The sequence below is a fragment of the Chlorocebus sabaeus genome, chromosome 20 (genome assembly GCF_047675955.1).
Source record: "Chlorocebus sabaeus isolate Y175 chromosome 20, mChlSab1.0.hap1, whole genome shotgun sequence".
In the NCBI taxonomy this organism is placed as follows: Eukaryota; Metazoa; Chordata; class Mammalia; order Primates; family Cercopithecidae; genus Chlorocebus; species Chlorocebus sabaeus.
Window position 1 is genome coordinate 45,875,609 of NC_132923.1, and position 24,221 is coordinate 45,899,829.

General features: G+C 38.2%; 1 protein-coding gene and 1 pseudogene across 13 annotated transcripts in view; one reads left to right on the top strand and one right to left on the bottom strand.

Annotated features, from left to right (window-relative positions):
• Positions 1 to 3,280: 3,280 nt before the first annotated feature.
• On the bottom strand, positions 3,281 to 4,220 carry LOC103224452 (large ribosomal subunit protein uL18 pseudogene; annotated as a pseudogene).
• A 1,768-nt stretch (positions 4,221 to 5,988) lies between these two features.
• ZNF644 (zinc finger protein 644) overlaps positions 5,989 to 24,221 on the top strand; it is a 101,715-nt gene continuing 83,482 nt past the window's right edge. For 2 of the 13 annotated variants that reach the window (XM_007978009.3, XM_007978016.3), the window contains exon 1: positions 6,282 to 6,576. The gene's annotated coding sequence lies outside the window, so the exon portion shown is untranslated. The other 11 variants (XM_073008598.1, XM_038002767.2, XM_007978007.3 and 8 more) reach the window with 11 other exon arrangements.

The window sequence follows — 24,221 nt, forward strand, 5'->3', positions numbered from 1 at the left end:
GGCTTGCCAAATCAGACAGGGAACGAGGTAGCTAACAGGACCTGTTCCTAAGTACAAATGCCCCCTTAAGACACTTTGTAGGCATTTTAAGGGTCCTGCAGTAAAAAGGGATGACAAAACCCAGTGAAATCTGAGTTACTTTATTTTTTATTTTTGGAGATGGAGTCTTACTCTGTTGCCCAGGCTGCAGTACAGTGGTACAATCTCAGCTCACTGCAACCTCTGCCTTCCGGGTTCCAGGGAGTCTCCTGCCTCAGCCTCCTGAGTAGCTGGGATTACAGGCGCCCGCTACCACACCTGGCTAATTTTTGTATTTTTAGTAGAGACAGGGTTTCACCATGTTGGCCAGGCTGGTCTTGAACTCCTGACCTCAGGTGATCTGCCTGCCTCGGCTTCCCAAAGTGCTGGGATTACAGGTGTGAGCCACTGCACACAGCCAAGTCTGGGTTACTTTAGAAGCTAAGAATACATTTGCGGATGAAGTATCCTCCAGTGTCCTTTATCCCTTGGGAACTTAGCTCAATTACGACAGTCTGATCAGAATACGAATTGAGGAAAATAAAGCTTGACATAGTTTTTGAACTTAAACTCTCTAAGTAATGATGTAGTGGGGCAACTACTAACTTGATGAAAGTCAATTTACCAAAACAGAAGTAAGGGAGTTTAAAGAAATGTCATGCAATTATCGTATTCCATTAGATTCTAAGATACCACTGAAAGGTGTGCCATTATTTTATGAACCCCCACGAAAGAAAAAACTGCTAATTACAAATTATGATTGTAAGACACAATTTGAAATGTTACAACATTTTTTAGAAAGTGTCATTGAATTGATGAAATATGAATTATAAATACTTCATCTTCTTGTGGTTTGTATGTTATACATCTTAAAAGAAATATTTTAACTTTTAAAAGAGTTATTGTCCTGGTGAAAGCAGACTAAAGAGTCCAAATTCCCTTGAGAGGTACATCATCACGGCGGAGTACAGTTTGCTATCAAAGTTTCATGATCCCATCTGCTGAGATCATATTTATCTAATTCTATGCTCGTCAAGCAAATAAATTGGTGTTCCTAGCATCCTTCTCCACAAAGAGGGAATGTGCTGACCGGTCTGCTTAGGTATTCCATTATGCTTGGCAGTCAAAACTTTTATTGTAAATTAATATATCAGCATTTGATTTACTCATTAATCTCTTATACGTTTCATCTAACTGAGCTTGATCAACTCCAGTTCAACTGATTCTCAGCCTGCAAAGCTAAGAGCCAAACTCTGGAGGAAAATGATACCACAGCATCATCAACACTAGGTGAGGCACCAGTTGAACAATGAGCTGATCTCTTTCTTTGTCAGTTTTAACATGCAAGTTTCATGTGCACGTGAACTCGCAACTTTTGATCCATTCCACCATAAAATATTTGAGAGCTGAGTGTGTTCTATTTACCTTCACATCCTCCGGGGGGCATGCATAATGATATGCTGAGTAGCATAGCAAATGTGTTCTTGAATATTAGATATAATTTTCATTAAATATATGTATACTAAATCTATTTTGTACTATGTTTTACGAGGCTTTGTTTTAATTAAGATTTGGAGAACTTTATTATCTATTACCTTATCTCCTCCATTCCCTGGTAAATTGAGAGTTGATTGTACCTTTTTGTCTAGCTCTTTCCTTGAAGTATAAAAGCTATTGAATAGCTTCAAGGAACTGTTTTACTCATCTTTTTCTGACAGTGCCTGGTATGGTACCTTGCATAGAGTAAACAAACAATGAATGTTAGTTGAACTGAATGGAATTATTTATTGCATACCTGCTATGTGTAAAGCTCTGTGCTCAGGTCAGCATGGGACAAAAATAAGTACAAAACTTGGTTGCTGTTTACATCATCTCTCTTTCTACTCCACACATCCTCCCTACCCCCACTCCAATGAACAAACATACTGAACTATTTGCAGTTCCACAAGAGTGACTTGCTTTACAGTTTTGCTATTAGGAGGTTGATCCAGAACTAGTGGGATACTGAGCAAAATCCACACTTGATTTGACTTTATTACTAGTAGATTAATGTTTCATTTCTTTCTTTTTGGTTGGAATTATGAAGTATTGGAATGAGAAGAATTATTTGTTTTTATTCAACACTGAATTGCATTTTGTTTTTGAGCAAGTCATTTGAGACTACAACTTACTTTACGTTTTTTATCAGGTAATTCCATTCACTGGTAATCTGGTAATAACTAATGGATTCATATACTGTGTTCATATGGTCAGATTTTAACATATTAACAGTAACCACATTATTAAAAAGTCAAAAAATAACAGATGCTGGTGAGGTTGCAGAGAAAAGAGAACACTAATGCACTGTTGGTGGGAGTATAAATTGGTTCAACTGTTGTGGAAAACAGTGTGACAATTTCTCAAAAAGCTGAAAACAGAACTACCATTCAACCCAGCAATCCTATCACTAGGTATGTGCCCAAAGGAATATAAATCATTCCATCATAAAGACACACGCATATGTATGCTCATTGAAGTACCCCTCACAATAGCCAAGACTTGGAATCAACCTAAATGCCCATCAGTGGTAGACTGGATAAAGAAAATGTGGTATGTATACACCACAGAATACTATGCAGCCATGAAAAGAATGAGATCACATCCTTTGCAGGAATACAGATGGAGCTGGAGGCCATTATCCTTAGCAAACTAATTCAGGAATAGAAAACCAAATGCTGCATGTTCTTTTATAAGTGGGAACTAAATGATAAGAACACAGGGACACAAGGGAGGGAACAACACACACTAGGGCCCACCTGAGGGTGGAAGGTGGGAGGAGGGCGAGGATCAGAAAAAAATAACTACTGGGTACTAGGCTAAGTAACTGGGTCACGAGATAATCTGTTCAAAACCCCTGTGACATGAGTTTACCTGTATAACAAACCTGCATATGTACTCCTGAACCTAAAATAAAAGTTTCAAAACAACAGTAACAACAAAAACCAGTAGCAGCATCTTGCTTTTTCTTTCTTCAAAACATTTACCAGGTGTATTCATTGGAGCATCATTTTATTCACAATATATTATGAATTTTCTCCCAGAGTCAAACTGTTTTCCACATCTTGACTTTCATTCTCAACTGTGATTTCCTTAAATATTTTGGCATTGAGCCACATAACTGGTCTTTGGATTTTTCCAGTTGCCTGTTTTTTGTTTTTTTGTTTTTTTCTGTCCATAAGTTTATTGTCTTTATCCGAAAAATTCTCATAGAAAATTGTTTGGTTTAGCTCTCAGCAGCTCACTCCTGAGCTCTGAGGAAGTTTGCCTTCATTGAGCTACCCAATCTTTCTTCTGAGCAAGGGACATTTTGGGACGGTTCCACCTCTTCTTTTTAACTTCTTTCTTGGGCTTCTTTTCATAGACTAGACTCTTTCATATAGCAGCATGAGCTTTCTCATACAACTCCTCCATCATGTCTGGAGTTATGCTGTTCTTTATGTATTGAGAGAACTGTTTCTTGAAGCATCTTCATCTTATTCCATTAAGCAGCACATGTAATCTGAAACATTCTGGCCCATGATGTGCTTCCGGTGTACTTCTGCATTACATTTCTTGCTTTCAGAATCATAACCAGGGAATCATTTAGTACTGTGAGGGATAGACAAGCCTTCATGCACAGCTCCCTTCAGGGCACCAAAAACTTTATTGCCAGTGGTAGTTCTGGCAAGGCCTGCATCCTAATTGCAGGTAAAGGCACCTGGCTGACCATCAATGCTTACCACATTGTAGTCATCACCAGTCGCCTCCACTTGGCCTTCATAGATCTTGTCCATGCCAAACCTATTGAGAAGCCTGTGGTCCAGCAGCAGGTCGGTACAATACGCTGCAGCATAATTTGTCAGGTCAACCTTCACACCGTATTTTGGCAGTTCGTGTGCATATGCCGTGCAGACTATCATATCTCCCTCTATACGGGCATAAGCAATCTGACAAATGATATCTCTGTTTGTTACACAAACTATCATCCTGTATTTGGGTGTGTTGTATTTATTTTTATCCTGTATCACCAAGCGTTTCTGAGCATAGTAATCAGTTTTACCCTCTTGTCATCTTCTAAATTTCACTTGGTATCTCTTAAAGTAGGCCTTATTCTTAATAACTTTTACAAACCACATCCTGCAGAACAGAGACCCGCGTCTGCGGCTCAACAGAGACCTTACGTGTATTTTTTTTTCTTTTTGCATTACTTTATTCAAGTTTTCTGTCATTATGTTTCTCCCATTCATAGACAGCTTTTGAGATCTATTTTGTTTATACAGCGTTTCATCAACTATTACTACTTCTACTATTATAATTACTGTGATTACTTTTACTGCTATTATGACTTCCACAGTATTACACTTCAGTTGCTGAGTTCTAGCGTAAAAAGCAGCTTCATTAGTGAGACAAGTTCCTGATCATGGCTGAGTTCTGAGTGGTTCTATTTGCTTGTGTGTTTTGTCTGCACGTTAGTCAGTGGTGCACATTTATGACAGTTACTTTCTTAGTAACTGCTTTTACAGTGATATAATGTGAGAATTTCCATAGTGCATAATATTTTTGTTCTAAGTCCAATAGTAAACTGGATTTACTATTAAACTGGATTTACTAATAGTAAACTGCATTTTAATGGATTCTGCAAATGAAATGATCCAAAGTGCACCCCTACCCCATTGACTGCAAATGTATACGTATTTATATTTTATTGTTTATACATTCATATAAATAAAAAAGGAAGATTTGCATTTTCTTTTTTTCTTTTTTTTTTTTTTTTGAGATGGAGTCTCTCTCTGTCTCCCAGGCTGGAGTGCTGCAGCGAGATCTCGGCTCACTGCAAGCTCCACCTCGCCGGTTCACGCCCTTCTCCTGCCTCAGCCTTCTGAGTAGCTGGGATAAAGAACCCAAAGAACTGTGTGACTTTGAGAAAATCACCTTACTTCTCTTTGTCTCATTGGGTTATAATGAAATCAAACAAGTTAGAACAATGCCTGGTACACAGCAAGCGCTCAAGTGTTAGCTATTAAGTAATAAAGCAATTAATGTGTTTAGTCAAATATTTGTTGTTTGGAATCTGTTTGCTGTTGCCGAAGGCATCATTCTATAGGAAAGAGAATGTTTCTCATTCTTCTCAAATAAATGCAGTTATGGTATATTCTTCTGAATGCCAATAACATCTTGAGGGTTTGGAGGGCCACAGTAATGACAACTGTACAAGTAAAGAAAACTTTTTTATTTTTAATTTTTTAGATGAGTAAACAGAGGTTCAGAGAAGCCAAATAATTAAGGCGGGACCAGTAGATTTCTCAAGAACTCTTGGTTAATCTTAAACACGTTAGCAGTTTCTTGTTGGCTCAGTCGAAAACCAAAATAATAGCCCACTCAGTGTTTCTCTGCCCCCAGGATCCTGTGGTGAAGGCTTGTTAAAAATGAAAATTTCCAGAACCCTCTCAGGACTGATTCTCTGAAGGGTTAACCAGCATCTTAGGTGCTTCTTATATAACTTTAATTCGTAGAACCATGACACTTTCAGTAAGGCAGGGAGAGAGTGTCCTCAGAGAGTCAAACTGGAGCAAACCTCGGCCACCTTTTAGGGCAGGCTGTCCGGGTAACTGAGATGTCACACTTGATGCTCTGCCTGGCCAACTCCCAACAACTGCCCCCTTAAGATCCTAAAACCTTCCCTCTGCCATTACTCCACAGTTGTGATTGGCAAATATTGCATTCTTCGGCTGTTTTCCTCAACAGGAAGAAATAACAGAGATTTTTGCAAGCTCGTGATCATGGAACTCAAACCTGGGCCTGTTCCACCTTAAAGGGCCTAGGCATGCCTAGTGCTTGGGTCTTGCAGAGTTTGGGCACCACCATATTTGGAGCGTGCCTACTTTGGGGCGGGAACCTCCTTGGGAGTGATTAGGTCAGCGCTGGGGGAGGTGACCTTGTTTGGTTTCTGGCACCCGAGAACAGTGGTGCACTGTTTCCGCTGCCCCCGTTTGTCTAATTGGCCCAGACGCTCCACCAGTGCGAAGCTTTCCGGGAGCTCCTCGCTGGCCACCCCCGCGGCCGGCAGCCCGGCAGAGGCGGGAAAGCAGCGCGCCTGCGCCGTGGGAACCGGGGCTGGAGGCGAAAAGCGGGGAGCGGAGGGGGGCCGCTGGAGCCGAGTAGCGTACAGAACGGCGTGTGACGCGGGGACGCCGCGCGCTCCCAACGTCGCCCCGGTTTGACGCACACGGCACCAAACTGTGAGTTTCAGGGGTTATTTGGTCAGATTCGCCGGGACCCGAGTGGGTTTCGGGCCTCTGGGCTGTGGCAGCGGCGGGACTGAGGGTGGCGGAAGAACTTGGGGGACCCGGCCTCCGGCTCTTGGGCCCGGGGAGCTACGCCCTAGGCTGGGTCCCAACCATCCAAAAGGACGCATTTTGCCGCACAGGCTAAGATGGCGGCGGCGGCCGAGGAGGCGGAGTTGGTGCTACACAAGGAGCCCGGGCCCCGGGTTCGGGGAGGCGGCGGCCGCAGCGGTCGCTGGGGGCCACGGAGCCTGAGGTGAGCGGCGGCCGCCGCCGCGGGGCGGGACTCGGCGGAGGGATGGGGGGGCCTTTCCGCTGCGGCGTCGGAGGATCCGGTAGCGGACACAAAGGGGCTGAGCTGGGCACTAGAGTTGGGGGTTTTGTTTAGTCACATGAAGCCGAGCAGCCAGTGAGCAGTAGGGGGAAGGGGCCGAGATCAGGCGGCTTGGGGAGCCTGGCGGTCGCCATTGCAATGCACTGAGTAACGGGGCGGGCCGAGAGCGGTCACCAACCCCTCTCGTTGAGGCTGCTCGGTTGTGGCCAGAAACGCCGGCTCCGGCATTTACTGTACACACCCCTCCCCTTACTTGGGACAAGACCGCATAGCCCTTCCCTCCGCCCGTCCTGCAAGATCTTATGCGACTAGGTGCCTGGGAAGTAACAGCAAGAGGTAAATCGCTCGAAGTGTTTGGGTTGCCAGGGCTTGGTGGGTGTCCAGCTAAAGCTTTTTGCCTCTCCAGGTCTGATTCTCTGGCCTTTGTGTCCCTGGGAAGTTACTCTGCCAGAGGAAAGCAGGTGTGCTCCACTTCTCCCGTGAACCTGAAGATGAGTTGTCCCAGACTCTTCTCAGTGATTGGAAGCTTAGGTGGTGGAGCTAAAGGTTACTTGTTACGAGACTTCTACAGACAACTCTTGTTGGGATCCATCTGTGGTTTAGCAACATTAGTGGAAAAGTTTTCTTGAACTGTATAAGTAATATTGACTTTGAATATAAAAACGTTTACATTTAGACTTCAGATTTTGTGTGATCATCAAACTCAACGAGGGGATAAACATAATTGGGGGCGAATGATGGTCCTGTCTTGTTAATACTTTCAACAGAAGTATCAAAACACCACTGTCTATCCTGTCCAGTCCTGACTAATTCCACGCTTGTTGCATCTGGATGGCAGATTTGTTTTAATTGTGTATTCCCTCCCTGCAGTAGTTTGTTTTAGTTGTAAACAGTTTTTGGTCCCATAAGAAGGAAAACGTTTCAAAAAATAGACAACTAAAGTTTCTCAAAGAAAGGAAACCTGGATGTTTGCCTTCAGTGGCATGTGTAAGTATGTAGGGAACTTGGTGGCAGTAATACTGCATTTTAGTAGGTTTGCTAAGAAGAAACTCGGTTTTATAATAAGGCTATAATCTAGCTTAAGACTTTTGAATTGGTGAAACATAAAGCTTGATTAGTATTAATGCAGTGGTATGTATTGCTTTTAAAAGCCTTACAATTTCTAACAAAGTTGTACTGCAATTATATCATACTTTGTGTTGGTATTAACTAATGAAGTACAAGACTTTGAGACACGTAATGTTTTGTGTTGGCCATTAACAGAATTCCTTGATTGGAGGGATATTTAAACACATCGGTGTTTAGATCTCTGTGTTCAAATTGAAATTTGAATTTTTCAGCATTACTTAACTTTCATTTCCTTGTTCTTTTCAGATATATATTTTCTCTTTTTTTTTAGCTTTTCTTCTAATACAGAACAGTCTTGTATTAACGAGTAGGAGATGCATTAACATTAGCAAATGTTTTCCTGGATCATGTAGTTTTACTGTGGAAGGAATATCAAAGAACAACTGCTCTTACCCTCCTCTTTTACAATATATTGAGGTCCAGAGATGATTAAGTTAGTGGCATAATGGAAAATTGCCTTTCAGCCTCTACCCATTGCTGTTTGTATTTGTCATATTGCTGGGATGAGAAGGTGAATATCTACAACTAATAATGGTTAAAAAAGGGATGTTATTGAGAATACTTGCTAATTAAATATTATTAGGTTCATGAGAACTTCTGTGAGAATAAGTTTAAAACTCTCGTATTGGCCGGGCACGGTGGCTCACGCCTGTAATCCCAGCACTTTGGGAGGCCGAGGCGGGCAGATCACGAGGTGAAGAGATGGAGACCAACCATCTTGGCTAACATGGTGAAGCCCTGTCTCTACTAAAAATGCAAAAATTAGCTGGGCGTAGTGGCGCGCGCCTGTAGTCCCAGCTACTCGGGAGGCAGAGGCAGGAGAATCACTTGAACCCAGGAGGCAGAGGTTGCAGTGAGCTGAGATCGTGCCGCTGCACTCCAGCCTGGCGACACAGTGAGACTACGTCTCAAAACAAAAAACAAAAAACTTTCATATTATATGGTAACTTAGTTTTTAAAGTGACTTTCAGTGAAACAAAATCAGGTACAAAATACAGAAATATCGGATAGTTTCAGAGCAATGTTGCTTTTGAATTTTAAGGTTTTCCAAATGCAGTTGTGACCCAGAAATTGAAAAATTAAAAAACAATCAGGTACTTGATAAATTTCTTTGAAAGTTTGAAATAACTGCTGTTATTGCCAGTTATTACATAAGAAAAGAAATGAGATCAATGCTGAAAATAATGGTGTCTTTCATTTTGTAATAGTGTTTTAGTTGGATAAACAAATGTGCCACTCAGAATGTTCCTTTTTTTTAAAACAACTTTTTAAGACTACTGCTTCTACTGAGTGGTATCTCTTAAGGTCTGTCAGGAAATTGAACAAGTAGTGACTGTCATTTATGGTGGGACCCTACAGTGCTCTTTAACTTCTTTGAATGTCAAATTTAGCAAAAAGTTAACTTGTTTTAAGGTTTTAAAAGTTTTTATGAGTCATTTCAGGTGCTTTTAAATTACTGATATTTGTAAGTTGATAAGCTGTTTTACAATTTTCAATATTATGTGAGTGGATTTACTTACACTTTCATTTTGTGAAAATTAGAGTCACTTTCAGGTTATTTGTAGTTATAAAGTGGTCTGTCACCTGCCAACCTTAAACATTTTCCAGTTTTAATTTGTCCTTCAAGTTATAAGAGTGTTTTGGGTGAATTGAGACTGTTAATGGGTAGCAGGAGGAGAAAAGAAAGTTTCAAGGAGAATAGAAGTGGTGGGATATCTGCAATTTAGAGAAAGGTCAGGTCCATTTTTTTCTGTCATCCTAAATACTGTTCTTTAGGGTTACTTATTTTGACCATTTTCTTAGGATGTGATGATTCTGGAAGGAAAAGTGAATCTTATTCTTGTGGGAAGGCTTTTCAGTCAGGTCCTAAGACGATTGTAGCTTGTAGCAAATGGAGAAATTGGCATGTTGAGTTATCTAACCCTAATTTTATAGAGCACTTGTTTTAGCCATTTTTTAAAAGTGTTTTCTAAATGTTTTAAATTAATAACCTTGTAAAATTAAGAGAATGAAACGTGGATACTATGGATACATATTCAGATGAGCTTTTATTTACACTTGTTATTTTTCTGGTGAAGAGAATGTGTCATAAACGGAGAATCTGTAAGTATTGAGTAAAGTTGTCAGGTATAGCATTGACTGAAGCAGTTCTAGACATGGTGTTTTTGATTCAGGTTTATTACAGGGAAATAAATTGCTATTAATAGTGCAAGCCATTTACACCATTGAGTTTTGGGAGATTTGAGAATCATGGAACTGATGCTAGCACTAGCTCACCCTGCTGGTTGGCTAAAAGATATCTCCTCTTCTCCTTAAGAAACAAACATGAAGATTACAGGAGACCCCGAGGGTAGTAGAACTCTAAATTAAATTCTGTCTTTCTTCAAGGAGAGGAAGTTCCCATGAAAAAGGTGTTTTCTCTTCTCCAAGGTCTTAGTTGCTGCATTCTATTTTTTTTTGCAGATCTGCCAAGTTGAACCATAGAGTTACTATCCTTTCTTTTTCTTTCTTTTTGGTGGGGGGACAGAGTCACAGTTTGTTGCCAAGGCAGGGGTGCAGTGGTGCAATGTTGGCTCTCTGCCACCTCCACCTCCCATGTTCAGGTGATTCTCCTGCCTCAGTCTCTCAAGTAGCTGGGATTACGGCGCCTGCCACCGTGCCTGACTAATTTTTGTGTTTTCAGTAGAGGTGGGGTTTCACCATGTTGGCCAGGCTGGTCTCGAACTCCTGACCTCAAGTGATCCACCCGCCTTGGCCTCCCAAAGTGCTGGGATTACAGGTGTGAACCACCGTGCCTGGCAGGAGTTACTGTTGTTTTTGAACTTCCTGGGAACTCTTATGTGATTATGGAGAGTTAGTAGATTTTTTTTCTTCTAATTTCAAGATAAGAAATCCTTTGACAGTTGAGAAATGTTAGGAAAACAGCCCTGTGAGACTAACTTTCCAGGAGGGAAAAAGCAGAGGATTTCAAGAGGAAGAGGACGAGGAGCCTGCCAGGGCAGACCAGCAGCAGTGCACACTTCTCTTGGTTGGGCGAAAGTGAGACTGGATTAAGGTTAGCATTTCTGAGAGATTTTCTTTCCACTCTCCTTCTACTAATCTTGGCCCTACCCCTTCTGTCTGCTAGTCTTTCCATTTCGTTTGGAATCCTTGAAACAGATCTTGTAAGTAAAAATAAAGATAAGTGATTTGTTACATCAAACTTAATTCTGCTAGCCTAGATTTTGGTAGAATTGAAGTTGGGTTAGAGTGATGAATGCAGATTTTATGTGTTAAGCCTTTTGATATGTATATCTTCTTTTAAGTTGGAAATACAGCTTTTAAAATACTTTATACAGGCCCGGTGTGGTGGCTCACACCTCTAATCCCAGCACTTTGGGAGACCGAGATGGGTGGATCACTTGAGGTCAGGAGTTTGAGACCAGCCTGGCCAACATGATGAAACCCCGTCTCTACCAAAAATACAAAAATTAGTTGGGCGTGGTGGCATGTGCCTGTAGTCCCAGCTACTTGGTAGGCAGAGGCAGGAGAATCGCTTGAACTTGGGAGGCAGAGGCTTCAGTGAGCACATACTGTGCCACTGCACTCTAGCCTGGGTGACAGAGTGAAACCCTGTCTCAAAAAAAAAAGACTTTGTACAAACTCTAGAAACATCAATATGTTTTGAGCCAAATAGACAATTGAAAATAAAAATACCTAATAAAGTGTTAAGATTAAAATTCTTTACACTTTACAAAGCATGTTTACCTGTAGTCAATCAATTTTCTATCTAATTTTTTGAAAAGATTAATATTTTACTTACAGGTATCTCTTTCCTTAGTTTCTAGAGAAAGATGTTAAGTGCAGTCATGTGCAGCGTAATGGTGTTTTTTGGTCAGTAGTGGACTTCATTTACGATGGTGGTCCCGTAAGATTATAATACTGTATTTTTACTGTATTTTATGTTCTGTGTTTAGATACACAAATACTTAACAGTTATGTTACAATTGTGTATGGTATTCAGTACAGTAACATGCTTTACAAGAGCATGTTGTGACCTAGGAACAATAGGCTATACCAAGTAGCCTAGGTGTGTAAGCAGCCTCTACCATGTAGGTTTGAGTACACTTTGTGATGTTTGCACAGTGACCAAATTGCCTAAGAACGCATCTTTCAGAATGTACATCCATGCTTAAGTGATGTATGATTGTAAAACTAGTACTTTCAGAGCACCACTTAGTGGGGAGGAGAGGGGTGATTCCCAATTTATTGTTGGTTTGTGAAGGTGGGTAAAAGCCTTCACAGAGTTGGAATTGCCTTTTGTTTGCTACTGACTCACTAAATACTTTACACACAGACACACACCTGTGTGCATATATATATATACACACACACAAATACAGAATCACAATTGCAATTGTAATTATGCATATATAAAGAGGCAGGATGTGATAAGTTTTAAAAGTGTAAGCCTTGAAGTAAAATTGGCAGGGTTCAGATTTACTGTGTGAGCACTAAGCAAGTGAAATTAGTAATTACCATCTTCAAAGAGGTTTAGGGTTGATATTACCTAATTCGTGTAAAGTCCTTAGCTTTCTGGCACACAATACTGAGTAAAGTAAGTGTTAGTTGTTAGAGTAATATAGTTATTGTTACCATTGTTTAATTATTCTTTCTACATTAACTTGAAATTTTCACCTGTGAGTGATTTGGAGTTGTACACTTTTGCTAATGTACCATTTTAAGCCATGCCTATAAAGACAAGGTTGTTACAGAGGAAGTGAGAAGTAGGCATCAAAGTGTACCTTCTCTGATTCTAGCAGTAGAATCTTATAACCAGGTTAAATATTTCAGGAATGGCATTCCCAGCACTGTCAGCAGATGAGTAGATGCACTTGGGAATGAGTACATTTTAATGAAGTTATTTCCCAACCAGTGCATTGGTTTGTCTTTGTTACACATCCTGAATTTCTTCACTCTTTCAATTTTTGACTGTGAGGCCATGTGGTGACCATTAGTAGAGAGAAGAAGGTCAGTGACTATGCATATTTGTAATGTACATATAAACCCAAGATGAGAGTGAGGAGTGACTGGTAGGTAGCTAGATTGAGGAGGGTGGAATCTAATCTTTTCATTGGATAGTCTGAGTTGGGAATTTCCCAAACAGCATTTCCTTTTGCTGTTTTCCTCTCCACACTTTGTTTTGTATATGTCTGTGCTGGTATGGTGTTAAAGTTATCAGTTCCCCCTCTTTAATTTTCTTTGTACCACCAACCTCCTAGCACAAACACAGATTTTAAGCTTATAAGCAAATTTGTCAAAGACAGCTGATAAAAATAATTTTATGTTCACTTGAGGAGGGGTGCTAGTATGAAATTGTAAGTTTTTCATTTATGCTTAGAAAATATTTACAGCAATTTGGAAAGTGAGGGGGGAAGTCACCCATAATCTTATTACCATTATATAATTATTAGTATTAAAGACAGATGACATTAAGTAAGCATCTACTATATTCTTTTAATAATCCTGTGATGTATATATTCCCACTTTACATGTGAGGAAACACATCCACTTAATAGTGTAGCAGCCAAGTTTGAACCTAGGTACATCTTGAGAAAGGTCTGGAGAGGAGACCTTTCTGTTCTACCTTCCTGTTCTTCTTTTATATATATCCTTTTACCTAGTTGTTATACAATTTGTAAGTTTCATCTCCTAGTTTTAAGACTTAGCATTATAAAAACATTTTTCTCCCTGCCCTTATTTCAAGTGGTGTCGTATTGCTCACATTGTCTATTCATACCACCATATAAAGGCTCTTTGTCTTGGCTGCTGGACATTGATACAATGATATTGACCAAAATGGATGCTGCCCTTTACTGAGTGACTAAGTTGAAAAATATCAGACTTAATCAGAACTAATACTTTATGGGATTTGGATTGCTACAGGTTTAATCATGCCATCTATCCTTGCTGGTGGGGCATTTGAACTTAGAATTGGATATAAGTAAAATACAGATGAGAAATTGAATAATTTATAGCTATCTGAAAACAACTTTTTAAAATATATTTTAACACTTTGAAATGCCTTGCGCTTCCTTGTGAAAAATTTTAAAGGGATATTAAAATTAAATGGGCACTTAAAACTTATCTAGTTACTATTAGTAATTCCTAATATAATATAATTTTATTTAATTCATAAAAGAAAAAAGCAAATTCTGGCACTCATTGGGAAGATGGCATTATATGTTGATATAATTTGTGGGACATAGTGACTATAGTTAATATTGCATACTTCAGAGTTGCTGGGAGAGTACATTTTAAGTGTTCATACCACAAAATATAACTATGTGAGGTAATCCGTATGTTAATTAGCTAAATTTAACCATTGCATAATTTATATGTTTTTCAAAATGTGTTGTACACCATAAATATATACAATTTGTATTAGTTTAAGAAGAAGAAAAAGATAATTTGTGGGCATTTATAAATAGATTGTATAGGTCAACACTGCACAATAGAAATATAAGTTGAGTCACAAATGCAATTTTAGATTTTCTATAGCTACATCAAAAAATAAAAATAAATAGGTGAAATTTTATTAATGGATTTTTATTTAACACAGCATATCTCAAGTACTATTATTTCAACATATAAACATGATTGAACTATTTTACATTTTTTCTTTTTTTTAACCATATTAAGTCTTACAAATCTGTTGGTATTACATACTTAAAGCACATCTCAATTCAGACTAGCCAGACTTCAGGTATTCAGTAGCCACATACAGTTACTGTGTTGGACAGTGCAATTACAGATAGTAAGTCCTATAGGGGTACAGAGAAAGAATAATATAGAAATTGAACGGAACAGTAAAGAATGGCTGAAAACAGAAAATGCTTGAGAATAATATTCCCATAAAGAAGTGATGGGAATTAAAATTAAGCAAATACAGTTTGATACCAGGTAATAGAGTGGCTTGAATCCAGTTTAGGGAATATAGTTTAGGGTATGTGTTTGTGTGTGTGTGTGACTGCGAATATGTATTGGAGGGTGCCTAATTCATGTCTCATACATGAGCACTTGATACTTACTGAATTAGCTGGGTGCATTGGCTCACGCCTGTAATCCCAGCACTGTGGGAGGCTGAGGCAGGCAGATCACCTGAGGTCAGGAATTCGAGACCAGCCTGGCCAACATGATGAAATCCCATCTCTACTAAAAATACAAAAATTAGCTGGGCATGATGGCGTGCACCTGTAGTCCCAGCTACTTGGGAGGCTGAGGCAGGAGAATTGCTTAAACCTGAGAGATGGAGGTTGCAGTAGTCAAGATCCTGCCACTGCATCCCGCGTGGGTGACAGAGTAAGACTCTGTCTCCAAAAAAAAAAAAAAAAAAAAGATAAATATTGAATTAATATTTAGAGAGAATTAATGTGACACCACAGAAAATGCTGGAAAAAACATCCTAACAAAGCCTTGTGGATCTTCAAAAGGGGAAGAGTTTCGTTTAGGAAATATTATGTTCTGTAATTAACAATACGATGGATTGATAAAGAAGGATGAGAATTGAGAAAAGGTTTTTAGATTTAGCTATTATTGGTTACTTGTTTTTAAGTGTTTTATTTAGGTATAACTTACAGTGCACTTACAGTGAGGGGCACAAATCTTAAGTACAACTCAGTAAATTTATACATGTAAGTATACCCAGGTAACTCCCAGGTACTGGGAGGTACTGGGTTACGCCTGGGGAGAAGAGGATGTAAAAAAAGCATAGACATGAGAGTTGTGGAATGCAAGCATTTTCCCTGGTTAGAGCCTATCTATTTTAAATGAATTACCCAGATTGAGATGTAGAAGAATGTTTTTCTTCACTGATTAAAGGCGCCTTGTGCTCCCTCCTATTAATTTCTCCCTACAGAAGTAACCACTATTTTAGCCTCTGACCTCTATCACCATAAATTAGTTTTTGCTTGTTTCTTTTTATTTTCCTTCCTTTTTTTTTCTTTTGAGACAGGGTCTCACTCTGTCATCCTAGCTGGAGTGCATTGGCGCAATCTCAGCTCACTGCAACCTTCACCTCCCAGGCTCAAACGATCCTCCCACTTCAGCTTCCTGAGTACCTGGAACTACAGGTGCGCGCCATCATGCCTGGCTGATTTTTTTTTTTTTTTTTTTTTTTGTAGTAGAGACGGGGTTTTACCATGTTGCCCAGGCTGGAGTTTTTGTTTCTGAACTTCTTATGGCATATTTGTTCTCCTTCCCAAGGTTAGTGAGAATTGATGCTTGAATCCATCTCTCTTTTCTTCTGTCCTTGTTTGGCGTTGTTATGAATTGGGAGGTAAATCAGATGAAATTTGGTACTTTGGCCCTTTTTTCCCCCCAGTGACAAAATCAGAGAGGTGCTTCTTAGTGTTCATAATAGTACTCCTTTAGACATCAGTTTTATGACTTGATATTTTGTTTAGAATGCAGAGATTTGAGTTGCCTCCACTGATAATATAGTTGCCTGACTTGCTGTCATTACAGTGTTCTCTAGGCATATAGCCAGGAAGTAGGTGGAGGAGGTTGTGGATTGCCTCCTTATATAACGGTTTTTGGAGCCTCTTTGATAGTAGCTTCCAGGCATTTTATCAGTTAGCTATTAGGCATTTTAGGTTGCTTATTAAGGTATATAGGTATTTCTGATTTTAGTTTTAGAAGTAGGAATAAGTAGGTGTACTTTTTTTTTATAGGTAAGTATCTAACCTGTCCAACAGAAAAGTAGAATATAACTAGAATGTTACCTTATGGACAGTTGCTTACAAGTGTGAATGGTTAAAGCCCATGTAGGAGACTTTATAAATGGAAAACTGAAATAGAATTGTTCATCATGGTTTTTACTTTTAGTGCTTGAATCAGTTTTTTTCCCCAAATGGAATTAATAGTTGTAGCATTATTTTTTGTAAATACTGAACAGTAGAAACCTTATTGTAGTATAGAAATATTAAATTGGTGCTTTGCAGATAAAGATTTTTTTCTGAAATGTGTATTATAATAAAGTTGTTAGAAGTACATAATAATAAAAATGTCTTCACATTCTAGTATATCTAGTTTTGAAGAATGAATATGTAAATTGTGCAGAAATGGATATGAAAAGACTTTCTCTTTAACATTTGGATTGCGAATGCTCTTGAGTTTATAAATGAAAATATTTATATAAAGAAGTTTTTTGGAATTTGTAATAAATTTGTTTAATATACTCTTGCTCCAAGGATTTTAGTATTTGTCTTGAAGAAATAATAAAATCTCGCCTGTCAACTTTTCTTATTGTAGCTTTTGTGAAGTATAAAAGGCTAAAGCAAATTGGTTAAATTAGACATTAAAAAAACTATATGATTATTATCTCCAAAATATTGAGACTTTATACATAACAGCTTTTGGGGGCTAGATTTAGAAAATCACTAACATAAAACAATTAGAATTTTCTTAATTATCATCTTCAGAACTAATGTATGTAGGAAAAAATACACTCAAGTTTGTGTTCTATGTTTACATGTTGTTTTGACAAAAATGAATGTTACATTTGAATTTAGTTTTTGGAGATTTCAGTTTTTTTTGTATTCAGAAAAGTCTTGTTTGTCTGGTTGTATTTCCCCCAGTTTTCACATGTTTTATTTAACTGAGTTAGTTGTCATACAAAATTCAGCTAATGCTTCACTAGGAGTAGGGATGCACATATACAGAGCACAGGATATGGCGTCTACTCCAAAGAGCTCATGATCTAAGATATAACTTGAAGAGTACTTAACTCTGAGACATTTAAATTACTGAGCTGACAAAATAAAATCTGCAATAAGATTAATTAATAAAGCTTCTTGACAAAAATAATTTTTTAACCTAGATTTTGAAGAAGTGGTATGTATAGGTTGGTGTAAAAGGAAGGAAATAACAGCTAGGGGGAAGAGCATGTTAAAAAAGTGCAGATATTTTGGGATGCTGAGGCAGGTGGAGCACCTGAGGTCAGGAGTTTGAGACCAGCTTGGCCAACATAGTGAAACCCAGTCTCTACTAAAAATACAAAAAAAAAAAAAAAATTAGCCAAGTGTGGTGGTGGGTGCCTGCAATCCCAGCTACTCGGGAGGCTGAGACAGGAGAATCACTTGAACCTGGGAGGTAGAGGTTGCAGTGAGCTGAGATTGTGCCACCACACTCAGCCTGGGTGACAGAGTGAGACTGCGGCTCAGGGAAAAAAAAAAAAAGCACAGACATGAGAGTTGTGGAATGCAAGCATTTTCCTTGGTTAGAGTCCATTTTAAACGAATATAGTAAAAAATAAGATTGTGGCATGAGCTGGAGGGATCTAAAGAAGTTTGGATTAGAAATTGGAAATAAGGAGTTCTACTGAAGATCATTGAACAGAATTACATGAAGAAATATGATTAGCAGCCAGATACAGCATGATTGGAGAGGAGATTGAAGTGAGGAAGGCCAGTTAGTGTTTATTATCTTGGTGAGTGGGAAGGATATATTAAGAGTAAGGATATGTAGTTTTAAATAAGTCAAATCAAATATTGTGTCTCCTCAGTTTGTAGTACAGAGCTAAAATAAGAATGAGAATTTTATTATCTTCTGATATTCAAAATAAATGGAGATAGAGTTTGCATATGACTTACTAGCACTAATTGAGGTAGGCCTTTCTCTTAAAAAAAAAACTGGCCTGGACTTCTTTTTCTGTTAAGTTTATTTTGAAAACCAAGAAAGTTATGCTATAATGGTGTTTTCCTAAGTAAAGAATATTTAAGGTAACTGGTAAGAACTTGCATGCTGAATTTTGAGTTAAAATTCTCTATTTTATTCATGGCTTAAGAGACATTATAATTTGCATTGGAGCTGGTGGGAAAACAGGAAATAATAAAAATTAACAAAGAGTACTACGTATTTATATTTGTTTTTAAGTAGACACTTGTTTTAAAATACAGGAACATTTGGGAATACTCTGCTTTTATAGGAAAATAATGTTCTTAAGATGTAGAGTTTTTAATAATTCCTAAATTGAATGTACATTATGTTTTATAATGGGTAAAGGTCATTTTTAAAATAGAATTAGAAAAACAGGAAAACTTATAAAAGTAATACAATTTTTTAAATCCTCGTGGTTTTTTTTTTTAAGAGTTAGGAAATAGAACAGAAGCTTGGAAACTAATAGTTTTAGAGTTTTAAGATACCATGTTTTAGCTTAACATTTACATTTTAAACATTCTCACAGTTAAATTAAGCTTTTAGGATTTAGTATGTAGTAGTTCTCTGCTGGCACTAAGTCTTTCCCCTTTGCTCCTTTCCAACAGGTGTTGTCCAAGCTCTCATAAGCCATTCTTTTCTTTCTATTATTATTACTATTTTGTAGAGATGGGTCGCACTTTGTTGCCCAGGCTGGTCTTGAACTCTTGGGCTCAAGCAGTGCTCTTGGCCTCCCAAGGTGCTGTGATTACAGTTGTGAGCTACTGAGACCAGCCTTTTTATTCTGATGGTCAGTACTGATAAAGTCCTTTCCAGCTTTGGGCACACAGCCTTCATTATTTCTGCCGTCAGTTTTTTGTCTTTCTACTGTGCTTTTCAACCTTGGTTATTTATGAATCACCTTCATCTGCACAATTATTACTTACCATTTAACTGCAGCAAGTAAAGACATTAATAGTGAGGTTTTTGGGAACGTGGTAAAATCAGGAGGTATGTTTCACTTTGTCCAAGTTATCTGATGAGGCAGATCAGCTAAAGCAAAATACAGTGGGTTGCTCCCTACTATCACTGGGACCTAGAGATTTCATCTACATCTCTGAAAAATGAGGTTTCTGTATGATAGTATGGGTGAAAAGGAATGTCAGCAGAACTAGCAGCTGTTTTCTGATTATCCTGATGAACTAGTGGTATAGGAAGCTTTTCTGAAAATGCTGCTCTGAGTTGCTTGCTTAAGTAGTCGCTTTTTAATACCTGTGTATGGCTCCATAGTTATTGAGAATAGCCCTATCTCCATTTGTTTGTAGATGAGAGAAAGCTGAACCTTCTGCTGTCAGTGGAGAAGGCCTAGAATTAGTCTAGAACTGGTGCTGTAGGGCCATGGAATGCTTCAGGATTTGGTGTCTGCAGAGACCTCTGAAGGAACTGTCTAAAAGTCTGTGTAACAAGTAAGCAACACTGATGGTTCCAGGAAAGGGACTCCTGCCTCATCCAAGCTTTCTTTGACGTTCAACCTGAGGATCTCTGTACTTGAGAACAGTAGGCACAGTTCAGGTTAAGAGCATCATACTGGAAAACAGGGAGAATTACATGAAAATCTACATGTTGATCTGAGAGTTATTCCCAATCTCTTTTTCCCTCCCAGTTCGGAGAATACTGGCTGACAAGTTCTTGCCCCATCTAGCTGTGAGATTAAAAGATTCATCCTGTGACAGCAAACTGATGAGATCAGGAAAAATGTCTAACTGATAACAGATGTGGCCCAGATGGATAATCCTACAGTATGTCTCCTCATTAAGACAGAATCTCTAGGCAACTTTTAAATGCCTCAGCCTTAAATATGAGATTAAGGATCACCAAATATTTGAGGATAACCTTAATATGAAAGAGAAGAGGGAAATGGAAATACTTTAAGAAGAAGACAAGTTTTTATAAAAAGTTACTGATTTCTTCAGAAGTAGATACTGCATCTTTGAAACAAGAAAGGATGCTATGAAAAAGCAGTGCCCAGAAAAGAAGAGCTTCTAGAAATTCAGAATATGAAACACTTCATAGAATAATTGGAAATTCAGAATATTAAATTCTTATTAGAAGGTTGGAAGATAAAGTTGAGAAAACGCCCACAGAGGAGGACAAAAAGAGTTGTAAAGTGGGAGAAAATAAGAAAACTAGAGGATCACACTTGTATGCACGTTCAACATATGAAAAGTAAGAATTGGCTGGATGCGGTGGCTCATGCCTGTAATCTCAGCCCTTTGGGTGGTCGAGGTGGGCGGATCACCTGAGGTCAGGAGTTCAAGACCAGCCTGGCCAACATGGTGAAACCCTGTCTCTACTAAAATACAAAAGTTAGCCGGGCGTGTTGGTATGCACCTGTAATCTGAGCAAATCGCTTGAACCTGGGAGGCAGAGGTTGCAGTGAGCTGAGGTGGCGCTCCTGCACTCCAGCCTGTGCAACAGTGGGAGACACTGTCTTTAAAAAAAAAAAAAAAAAAAAAGGGAGAAAATGGAAGAAATTATGTGAATTTCCACAGTGAAAGGGCTCATGAATGCTCAACATGGTGACTGAAAAAAAGAACATCAAGATATATCATGGTGAAATTTCAGACACCAGAAATAAAGGGAAGATCAAGAAAGCTTTCGGGAATGGAGCACAAAGGAGGGATTAGAAATAGGTAGCATTGGAGAGTAATCAGTAACGGAATAATACCTTCAAAATCCTGAAGGAAAGTTATTTCCAAACTCTTCATTCTATACCAATCTATCAAGTGTGGTAGGAGGCTAAAAATATGAAACGTATGAGGTTGTTAGAATCTTTACTTCAAAAGTACCATATCAGGAAGTTACTAAAAGGCACAGCCTCCGTCAAAGTGATGGGATAACTAAAAAGAGGGGGATCCGGGAAATAGGATGCAGTACAGGAGAAGAGTAAAGAGAATTTCTAGGATGATTATGAAGGGAGATTCAAGGATAGTGCTGTACAGGAAGTCTGAAGAGTAACCAGTTCAGCTTGGGACAGGAGGATGAAGGGATCTAGATGGTGTGTCTTTAGAGGAAAAAAAAAAAAAAGGACTTTTCTGATTTAATTTATAAGGGATATTTGTTGGTAGTTTTCTTATGATAACTTTGTCTGATTTTGGTATGAGGGCAATATTGGCCTCATAGGAATGAGTTAGGAAGTGTTCCCTCCTATTTTTTGAAAGAGTTTGAGAAGGAATAGTGTTAATTCTTGAAATGTTCCCCAGATTCCAGGGAAGCAGTCTGGTCATGGATTGTTTGTTTGTTTTTATGAGACAGAGTCTTGCTCTGTAGCCCAGGCTGGAGTACAATGCACAATCTTGGCTCACTGCAACCTCGAACTCCGGGTCTCAAATGATCTATCCTCCTGCCTTAGCCTCTCAGGTAGCTAGGACTACAGGTGCTCTCCACCGTGGTTGGCTAGGTCCTGGACTTTTCTTTGTGGGAAGTTCTTTCCACTTGATTTAGGTCTATTCAGATTTCCTGTGTCATCTTCAGTCAGTTTCAACAGTTTGGGTTTTTCTAGGAATTTGTCCATTTCATCTACACTATGTAATTTGTTGGCATACAGTTGCATAGTGTTCTTCTATAATCCATTTTATTAATATAAGGTTGGTAGTAATGACTCGTTTTCCATTCCTCACTGTAGTGATTTGAATCTTTTCTTTCTTAGTTTAGCTGAAGGTTTGTCAATTTTGTTCTTTTCAAAGAACTAACTTTTGGGTTCATTGATTTTTTTTTTCCCCCTCTACTTTTTTTCTGTTCTCTATTTCTGCTGTGTTCTTTATTTTTCTTTTTTCTTTTGTCTGCTTTGGGTTTAGTTTGTCTTTTCCTAATTTCTTAAGATAGAAAGTTAGGTTGTGGATTTAAGACCTTCTTTTTTAATGTAGGCATATATAGCTGTGAATTTCCCTATAATAAGCATTGCATTTACTTCATCCCATAAGTTTTAGTATGTTGTGTTTTTGTTTTTATTTATCTCAACATATTTTCTGATTTCCAGTGCAATTTCTTCTTTGGCTTACTGGTTACTTAGATATTTGTTGCTTAATTTCCACATATTAATTTACCAAATTTCCTTCTGGTATTGATTTCTAGTTTCATTCCATTGTGGTCAGAGAACATAGTCTCTGTGGTTTTTATTCCTTTAAAATTTATTGACACTTGTCTGATGGCCTAACACATAGTACATACTAAAGAACATTCCTTATTCTGCTGTCGTTAGGTGGAGCGTTTTGTAGAGTTTATAGTGTTCAAGTCTTCTATTTCCTTGATCTTCTGTCTATACTATCCGTTATTGAATGTGAAGTACTAAGGTTTCTAACTATTATTTTTGAATTCTGCCTTTCAATTTTGTCAGTTTCTACTTCATATATTTTGGGGTTCTCTTATTAGCTGTGCACATGATTATAAGTGGCATGTAATTTTGATGGATTGACCTTTTTGTTATTACAAAACATTCTCTGTTTCTAATAAAAATTTTTTGTCTTAATGTCTATTGTTTCTGCTGCGAGAATAGCTGCCTCAGCTCTCTTTTGGTTACTTTCTGCATGCTATAACATTTTTGATCTTTTACTTTCAGTTTATTTGTATCTATTTAATCTCAAGTGTGTCTCTTATAGCCAGTATATAGTTGGATTATGTTTTTTACCCATTCTGCCAATATGTGCTTTTTGATTGGAGTGCCTGATTAATTTGCATTTAACATAATTACCAATAAAGTGGAATTTACATCTGCTGTTTTGCTCTTTGTTTTCTATATATCTCATTGTTTTTTGGGGTGGTTATTCCTCTAGTCCTCTAGTACTGCCTTTTGTGTTAAATAGATGTTTTCAAGTGTATCACTTGAATCACTTGTTTTGTACTGCATATTTTTAATTCATTTTTGTAGTGGTTGCTCTGGGAATTATAATTAACAACTTAATTTTATTCTAGTTGAAATTAATACTGTTAATAATATACAAAAAGTTTGCTCCTATATAGCTCTGTTCCCTCTCCTTCCTTCGTGCTATTATTGCCATACATACATCCTTTTATACCTTTTAAATCGGGAGAAGAAAAAGTCACAGAGAGAAAACAATTATATTGGCTTTTATATTTACCTATGTAGTTACCTTCACCACACTCCTTATTTCTTCAGATGGATTCAGGCTGCTATCTAGTGCTCTTTCATTTCAGCCTGAGGGATACTCTTCAGTATTTGTTTAAATCTGTAAATGTCTTAATTTCTCCTTCTGTTATGAAAAATAGTTGTAGAATTCATGGTTGAGAGTCTTTTTCTTTCAGTACTTTGACACCATTGCCATCTGGCCTCCATCGTTTCTCATTAAAAATTAGTTGTTAATGTTACTAAAGATGTTTGTCTGTGACAAGTTGTTTCTTGCTTCTTTTAGGATTCTCTCTTCCTTTTTCAGCAGTTTTAGGATGATGTGTCTAAGGTGTAGATCTCTTTGAGTTTATCCTCTGTGTAATTCCTTGAGCTTTTTTGGATGTTTAGGTTAAACTAACTGGGGGAATTTTTAGTCACATTTCTTCAAATGCTCTTTCTGCCTCATTCTTATCTCTCCTCTCTTCTGAAACTCCTATTATGTATACAATGGTATGTTTAATGTTGTCTCACAGGTATTGTAGGCCCTATGCATTTTTAAAATTGGTTTTCTTTCTGCTCCTCACACTGGATAATCTCAGTTGATCTATTTTCAGGTTTGCTGACTTTTCTAGTGAATTGT